The 9127-nt window shown below is 42.1% G+C and overlaps 1 pseudogene; it reads left to right on the top strand.

The window, feature by feature from the left end:
* The first annotated feature begins 2892 nt into the window (after nucleotides 1-2892).
* On the top strand, nucleotides 2893-3536 carry LOC103593448 (annotated as a pseudogene).
* Nucleotides 3537-9127: the final 5591 nt, after the last annotated feature.

Raw genomic sequence — 9127 nt, 5'->3', positions numbered from 1 at the left:
TTTATCTCCTGAGGCTCCATTTTCTCTTCAGTGAAAAGGTCCTTACCCATCAAGCATTAGATGAGATAATGCATGCAATATTTACATACCCGAGGGTACTTCAAGACGTTTGTGGAAAAATAGAATTAAATAAGATGAGTCTTTCCATGAGCTTTTTGTAGGACCTTTGTATCTTCTTTCCTGAGGGTCTGCCTATCTGGTGTTTTGCCCTGAAGAAAGCACCAGTATCAAGTGTGACAGGCTGCGGGTGTGGGGAGGGTAATGCAAAGGAAGGCCAGACTTTAAAGTAAAGTGAGAATCTCTAAGATCTAACCCTGGAAGATTCTGCAGGGCAGAGAGTTGTTGACAAAGCACGTGTTACCCTGTCCTCCCTTTGCTGTGTTCTCACAATTCAGTTCCTAGTGTTATCACTTTGTTATTGGTGGTGGTGATGATGATAGCAAGCTGGGATCTGAACCCATGGCCTTGGTGTTATCAGCACCGCACTCTCCTGAGTGAGCCACGGGCCGGCCCGAAAAATAGGTTTTAAAGATAAGAATCTTTCTGTAGACATCTCCATAAATGATATGTAACATGTATTTTCAAACTTACATAAATGGCATCCTTTTGTACCTATTATTTTGCAACTAGCTTTTTCATTCAACTTCGTTTTTGAGTTTAGACATGATGAAGTGGATCACTGTCATTCATAAATTGCACAATTTATATCTTCATTTTCTTATCGATGAGCATTTAGTTTTCCGGTATTTTGTGATTATCAACAGTGCTGCAGTGAACATTGGTGTTACCTGTCTTACTGGGTTTATGTGTTGGGAGTTTCTCTAGATGACGTAACCAGAAACAGTATTGTTGTTGCTTGTAGGTTATCCACATCTTTGACTTCATAGTTACTACTAAATTGCTCCTTGAGGTTGTTTTTATTCTTTTTTTTTTTTTCCTTTTTTGTCTTTTTTCGTGTCCGGCAACGGATCGCAACCCTCAGTGTTGCGCCCGTACTGGACCGGGACCGGCAACGGGATCGCAACCCTCGGCGCTGCGCCCACACCTCGCTCAGCCAGTGAGCGGCCGGTCTGTATGTGGGATCCGAACCCTTGGCGGGAGCGCCACCGCGCTTCCAAGCGGCGCACTGTAGCAGTGCGCCACCGGGCCGGCCCCGATAGCAAGCATTTTTGTGCAAATTTAGAAATTCCAGGCACTTTTGTGCTGAATAGAAAAAACTCCCTTCCTTGGTTTTCATAAACACAACTAAGACTGGTGAGAACTTAAAAACAAACAAGCAAACAAAAACTTATTACAAAAGGGAAAAAAGAAAGTGGAAACAAACACAGGAAGTGCAAGGAGCCTGAAGCTCTACAGCTCCAGTGTTTTGACCCTCCTGTAGGTGGGTGGCTTGCTCCCAGGTACTGTCCCATTTCACACAATATTTGTGATATTTATACTGTGGGTCCAGTCCCCGAATGTCATCCGTTTTTCTGAGTGACCCAAGTATACTTTAAAATAAAACGTACCACTACCAAGCTTACTGCTTATCAGTTAATTCTATTTAGGTGTATTGTTCAGCTCTAGATTTATTTATTTGGGGTTATTGCTTACTTGATCTGCTCTTTCCTGATAATAGAACTGAAGTCGGTAACTATAATTAATCACAGTTTTATATAAGTTTTCTTTGGTTTCCTGTTTTTCTGTCTGTTTTGGTCTCTGTTTTTTGTATGAGAGGATTTCCTCAAATATCTAGTGCCCTTGACTGTCCCTTCATATTTAAGAGTGAGACACTGAAAACCTAACTGCAAGCTCTGTGTGGGCTTATCGTGTATCCTCCAAGACCTACACTATCTGGCCTCGTTCTGTCTCTGACCATCTCCTCTCATTGTCCCCATTCCTTCCTCTGCTCCATTCGGCCACCTTGCTGTTCTCCAGTCGAGTTAGGATTGTTAGTGCCTCAAGGCCTTTGCACTTGCTGTACCTTCTGCCTGGAGAAAATATCCCCTAGATGTTCACCTGGCTTATTTTTTCACATTTTCCAGGACTCTGATAAAATAGTGCTTTATCCGAGAGGTCTTCCTCCACGACCCTTTATAAAACTTCTGCGTGGGCCTTACCCTGCTCTAGTTTCCATTGGACTTAACATCACCTGACATGGCATCAGGTGCAGTATGCTATGTTAGATTTACCAATCTGCTGTATTTGTTGTCTCTCTTTCTCTAGAATTGTAAAAGCTGCATGAGGTCAGGGTCTTCGTTTTATTCACCAGGGTGTCTTCTGCATCTTAAGTAGTGCTTGGCACATTAGCCCTCAATGCGTATTTGTTAAATGAAAAACGAAGGAATAAATGGTGGCTTCCCAGGGTGTGAAAGGTCTGAAATCTGGCCTTTTCATTGCAGGGTCTCTAATATTCAGTTTCTTTAAATCCCTTCTTTCGGGCCAGTTTTCCCAGCCAGAAGAGTCCGGGCTGCCAGTGTTCTAGGAGCTGACTGGGGAAGGAGGCTGAGGGTCCATTGATTCAATGTGAACTTTTGCTATGGTTTGAACGTCCCCTTCAAAACTCACGTTGAAACTTAATGGCCATTGTAACATTATTAAAAGGTGGGGCCTTTGAGAGGTGTTTAGGCCATGAGGGCTCCACATTCATGAACGGATTAATGCCGTTATTATGGGAGTGAGTTCCTGACAAAAGGAAGAGTTTGGTCTGATTTCCTCTCTGTCTCTCATGCTCGCTTGCCTTGCTGCCATGTTATGAGGCAGGATGAAAGCCGGTGCCACGCTCTTGGACTCCCCAGCCTCCAGAACCGTGAGCCAAATACATTTCTTTATAAATTACCCAGTCTGTGGTATTCTGTTATAGCAGCGGAAAACTAAGAGCACCACCTGGACATCACACAGACCACCAGCACCATGAAGATCTGGCCTTTGGAGCATGTCTTTGACCACCCGCAGGAAACTGTTAACAACAGCTGCAATGCAGAGATACCCAAATCCCGTGAACCGGAGTGTGGTTGGAGTCGATGTGTTGGATAGACAAATAGATCCCTCTGGAAAGTTGCACAGCCATAGACTTCTCCACAGAGTGGGGACTGACTTTCATTGTGAAGTCTCTTACTGGTGCAGCAAGAACCAAAACTTTTGTGCAAAAACATTCTGTAAAGAAAACAATGGAACTTAAATCCACTAGTATTTCATTTACAAACATGGTTTCAGTAGAGGAGAGACTTATATACAAACCACATCCTCATGACTCAGAAAAAACTATTTTGAGGAGTCAGCCTCAGAAGTTACCTTGAAGGACTGATGGCAAGTATGATATCTTCACATGCTAATAAAGGCAGAGGAAGCAATGGAATGGGTAATACACAAGTTAAATGCGGAGATTGAAGAACTGACAGCTTCAGCAAAAGGCAGTATAAGAACACCGATGGTTGGCAGCATTTATAGAGAAATAATGATAAGGTGGCAGACAACATCCAGTCCCCCAGGTCTCTCCAAGCTGGCAATATGTTTATCATTTAAAAAAATACTACTATATTTTAGATAGATTTTAGAAAATAAGCTGAAGTAAGGCTATGTGACTTTTGATCAAAATAAAGAAATTCAGGGCTTCTAAGTAAAAGGGATCTAAAATTTAAAAAAAAGAAAAAAGAAAGAAAGAAAACTAAAGTCTTTTACCTGATCCTCTTGTTTTTGTAAGGTACTTTTGTCTTCTGTGCTTGAGTCCTTAGGTCCAGAGCCTCTTTAATTAATTTCTTCTCAGGGAAACGCCTGGCTTATACTGGGGAGGCAGAATAGGAATCACCTGGTGTGTGTATGCACACGTGGCATGTGTGTGAGAGTGTGTGTGGGGTGCTGGGGGGCAGGTGGGAGAGGGAACCTATCTGTTTTAAACCCCATTCACACCCTCATTCTCAGATACACCCGGTATCTCTGATTCCTAAGCCATTCTGGGGTTCTGCAGGGCATATCATAATGATTGCTGGTAAATGTTTAATTGGTTCCCCAGAGTAAAAAGCCCTGATTTGTACTGTTTGCGGATCCCCATGATGTAAATACTCCCACCATAGCTGACTTATGAATGACATCACTGAACACAGGTTTTATAAGTCCCTTGATCGCCCCTGAGACCCTGCCTCGTTTCCATTTTTCCACAGCTTTGCTGTTTGTCTCCTTCTTCCTTTACAAAAGATACTCCCCCGTTCTTCCATTACTAAGCTGGTTCAATTCACTTGTTACCAAGTATCTAAGGCCTTTCAATTATGAGAATTTTTTTTCAAAGCCTGAACCTTCCAGGATCTCCTTTTCACATGATACCTGCTTATCCTATATCTTGACTGAGGAATACTATGAATTCAGTAATGCTTATAAATGAACTTTTATTCATCACATCAATGTGTATATTATACAGTATTTGTAAAATAAGAGTACTGGCATGTCCAAGGTATTGCTTATTTGGTATGCAAATAATGCTTGATGACAATCCAAATTTGCAGACTCCTGCTGAAATAACTCAGCTCCACTCTCCTGCTCCTAAACCCAAAGTTGCTTAGGGTGGGAACCAGTGTTTTAAATTATCTTTCCCCAAGTCATCCTCATTCCTATGAGTTTAAATGACTTCTTTCTTGCCTTTCTCCAAGACCAAATTGTGTTTATTCCAGTTTCTAAGTGTTTTTTGGATCTATGCTCTTTCCTACGCCTACTGCCAGTGCTCTAGTCCAGGCCCTGCTTGTCCCTCACATGGACCGATGCACAGCTTTCTGTCTGGCTTCTCTTCTTACTGTCTGTGCCTTCTCCAAGCCATTCCGTGCTGCAGCCGGAGCACTATTCATGATTGTCCTTTCGTTGCCTGCGATGCTGTTACTCATGAGCATGGATGCCTTTGTTTCCATCATACTCAACTGTGTTCTGTAAATATGAGGGGTCTTCAGAAAGCCCACAGATTCATATTATCTTTTAGTTCTATTTTTCCATGGACTTCTTGAAGTACCCATGTATATCATGTACCTTTTGCTCATGAGCTTTTTGTTGGAGCCAGTTGTTTTGGCAGGAACAGCCTTGCTCCTGTACACGGCAAGCACATGCTCAAATGTCACCTATGAAACTTTCTGTTATTCACCCCTGCAGTCCTCCTGGTCAGTGTTAGCCACACCTTTTCCTAGCATCCTGTAACACTTAGTGTGGACTTTGGTTTTAGACTTCTCACGCTGGGGGCACTCTGGGGATAGGAACTTTCAGTCATGTTTCTATCCCCAAGCACCCTGAACAGTACCTGGCACACAGTCCATGCCCAATAAATGTTTACTGAACAAAGTGATGTGGATTGGTGTGCTTGTATGAACTTCTCTTTGAGACTAGCTCCTGAATGGGATTTCAAACATCATAGAGATAAATGTACTACAGTTATTTTCCCGATTCTGCTTTTCTCATCTCAGTTTCTTCTGACATTTTTTCCTTCCAAATAAATAAATAAGCCTTTATTGAATTTTTCTCTGCAAAAGCAATACACAGGTAGCATAGTATTCACGTGGACTCTGGTATCAGACAGGTTGGGGTTTAAATTTTGCTATGTACAGCAAATAAGAAGCAAATAAAGAAGGCTGTGTGCCTTGCACACAGTACTTAACGTCTTTATATCTTGTTTTCTCACCTGAAAAGTGGGTGCTATTATAACAGTGCTTACTTCATGAGATTATTATGAAGATTAAATTAGAATGTGCATGTAAAGTGCTTAGCAGTGTCTGGCACAGTGATTGCTCAATAAATATTTGTAGCTGTTACCGTTCTATTCAGTGCAGGAAAGGTAAAGGTCTGGCTTAGGATTTTAATGCACTGTGTTGCATTAAAAGAAAACACCGATCTAACTCCAGAAACCTTGGTGAATAATTTTGATATTTTCTCTAGGACAGCTCTTCTCAACCAGCGGTCATCTGAACCACACAAAATGACTGGAGTGACTATTTTCTGTTTCCCCGTAGATGCTACATAACTAACATTCTTCTAGGTGCACAGAAGTGTGTTCATTACCTACTCAGGGCATGGAGGCTTCTCTATTGCCCACCTCTCCCCTTGAGGAAAGGTTGCTCTGATGTTTCTCGAAGACCCGGTGCAGGGGCTCAGCACAGTGCATCAGAGTCACACCTCCTAAGTCCTCTCTAGAAACCTTTATTTCCTTGAATCTCCTCACAGTTATGTATCTCTCCCTCCCTCACCCCTGATTTGCTCCTAGAACACTATCCAACTGTTCCTTCTCCATATTGTGCTCACCACATACCCAATAGATCTGACAGGTGTCACCTTGCTTTTTCTGAAAGAGCAACACGTCACTCCCCATCCTTGTGCACTCTCCTCCACCTCTGGAATTGCAGTGTATAGTTATCTCCAAGAAAATCAATACCACTAACTGGACTATACACTAAACACGGTTGACAACTTGTCTTTTTTAAAAACATGTAGACTGTTCTAAGTCATCTGGCTCCCTTGCTACCTTCAAATGGCTCTTCTTGACAAAAACTATAGCGTTATCTGGGCCCTTACCCTAGCCGTGTCACCGTTCGTGCTGCTGGGGCTTCTGCAAGACTGGTGCTGTGTGGCACAGCACGTCTGCTCCTCCCTGTGCCGTTCCTAGTTCCTGTGACTCTTCAGTGCTGACAAGGCTCATGTTGCCTTCCAGAGGCAGCAAGCACTTTTTTGGTGGCTGGGCGGAGGGAGGGTAAAGGTCATGATATCTTCTCTGTTAGGAAGAATACTGGGCAGGCAACTAGCAGTGTTTGCCATAATTCATATAATGGAATATCATGTAGCCATTAATTTTTGAAGAATATTTATTGACGTGGGAAAATGCTCACAATATTTTAAAGAAAGCAGGGTACAAATCTGTAAATACAGCATGATCCCAATCTTGTAGTAAAATAAATTATATATGCATAGAAAAAATACAGGAAGGAGATACACTAAGACATTAACAGTGATTATCTCAGGGTGGTGGGATTTTGGGTAAGTTATTATTTTTATTATTTTCTGCAGTTTCCAAACTTTCCACAATGAACATATATTAATTTTATAATTAGGGGAAAAAGGAAATCAATACAGGTGACACTTAGTCCTGGGAAGCAGCGAGACTCATGTGGTACTAAGGGGGTGTTCAGAGTTGCTTGTCCCACCTCAGCCTGTGTCCTCATTTATAAAGGAGGGATAATAACGTCTGCCCTGCCCACCTCCCAGGACCATTGGGCTTGTGAAAAGGTCACAAATGTCTAGTGATTGCTCCTCTCAAGCAGTAGCTGAAATGCCTTATTTTAGGACACATTCCTCTGTACCCTACTTCCAAGGTCAGGAGGGTTCTGGGCAGAGGGGTATGCAAAGTGTGGGGGTCAGTGAATTCAGATCATCCTCACTGCAGAAGGGGAAGCCTGCAGCCCCGGTCTCTGACCTATCCCAAAGGATTCCAGGTCTTCATCTGAAATCCAGTGTTAATCAAGCAAGTTTCCTACTCACACTTCCACTCCAGGTCACCTCCCTGCTTAAAAAGTTCTTTAAACCAGTTCTGCTGAAATAGTTATTGCTTAAAATGGCTTGAGAATGACTACTCTGTCCTCCCCACTCTGCTCCCAGTGTTTCAAAGCCCTACGAAGGCACAGTGTGGGCCCAGGTGTGCAGGGGAGGGTAAACAGTGGTGCTGGGAGTCAGGCCACTAGAGTTGGACTCTTTTTTGCTGTGACGCTGAGTAACTTAGGCAAGCTTTCTAGAGGATCTCTAGCACGAGATACGGTGTGGTTACAGGAGATAACATACATAAGCCCAGCACATAGTCAGCACTCAACAGATGTTAATTCTCTTTCCATGCGCAGGATGAGATCACTCTCATCTTCTCCCCCTGTACATTCTGTCTCTTGAAAAACAAAGCTTAGTGTCCAACGCAGAGCAGCACAAAATGAAATAGAACTCATTGAAAGAAGAGCACAGCTACTTAAACAGGACTGTTCAAACACTCTGCTTAGAGCCAAGATGGTATTTTGTTAAACATGTCTTCGTTTAGATAAGCCAACACTCATGCCAAAGCTATTTGATTGTAGAAATTATAAAAATACTTTAAAAATGCATTTGTAGAATGAAATAACAAAAATACTTAAATTCTTTTTTCTAAACTTTTTTCACTTAAAGTTATGAATCGCCAAGTTTCATTTTATTTGCTATTGGTTAAAACGTGTCACTCACATCTCCAACTATTTTTTTTCTTACTTTGTTTTCCATTTCCAACTATTTTGTATGAAAATCCTAAAATGTATTCTTCCTAGCCTTTTATAAAGTATTATGGATTTATTGAAACTGACGGTTATCATTATGAGAATCAGTCTATGAGCCATATTGTTGCACACACATTTTCTGGGTCAACTACAGTATCCTTTGGTAAATAGACAGTCCCAGATTTGCTTTGCCTTGAATAGTTTTTATATTCTTCCCATCCTGCTATATAGTTTTCAGGTGGCCTTTTTGCTGCTTTCAGTATGCCTGGCTTCAATCTAGCATAGATTGAATTTCCCTGATTATAAAATCCTTCTTTGCCATTTTGCCATTTTTTTGTGGGCTTAAAATTCAGATAACTAACCATGTTAGAAATGTATGTAAGTTTTAGTAAAGAGGCTAAGAGTGATATTCTTGAAGATCTTTCCTATGGGTAAACTCCAAGAAACTTTGACATCTCTTCTGGAAGCTCAAAGTCCTTTTAAAATTCAATTCCTGACTTGTTGCTTTGCCAGGGAACTAACTTTGAATAAACGACATTTTCACTAATACTCCACATACTTTACCTATCCTTAAAAAGGATATTATAATGATAAGTGAGATAATGGATGTAAAAGTACTTTTAAAAAGCATAAACTATGGGCCGGCCCGGTGGCGCACTGGATAGTGCACCGCTTGGGAAGCGCGGCGGCGCTCCGCCCGAGGGTTCGGATCCCACATACAGACCGGTTCCCGCTCACTGGCTGAGCGAGGCACGGGAGCAACACCGAGGGTTGCAATCCCGTTGCCGGTCCCCGGTCCGGTACGGGGGCAACACTGAGGGTTGCGATCCGTTGCTGGACACGGAAAAAGACAAAAGACAAAAAAAAACAAAACAAAAAAAAAAAAAAAAAAAAAACAT

This window comes from Galeopterus variegatus, unplaced genomic scaffold, assembly GCF_000696425.1.
Source record: "Galeopterus variegatus unplaced genomic scaffold, G_variegatus-3.0.2 Scaffold1346, whole genome shotgun sequence".
Lineage (NCBI taxonomy): Eukaryota > Metazoa > Chordata > Mammalia > Dermoptera > Cynocephalidae > Galeopterus > Galeopterus variegatus.
The sequence above is the reverse complement of the archived record's forward strand: the minus strand, read 5'-3'. Positions and strand labels throughout refer to the sequence as shown.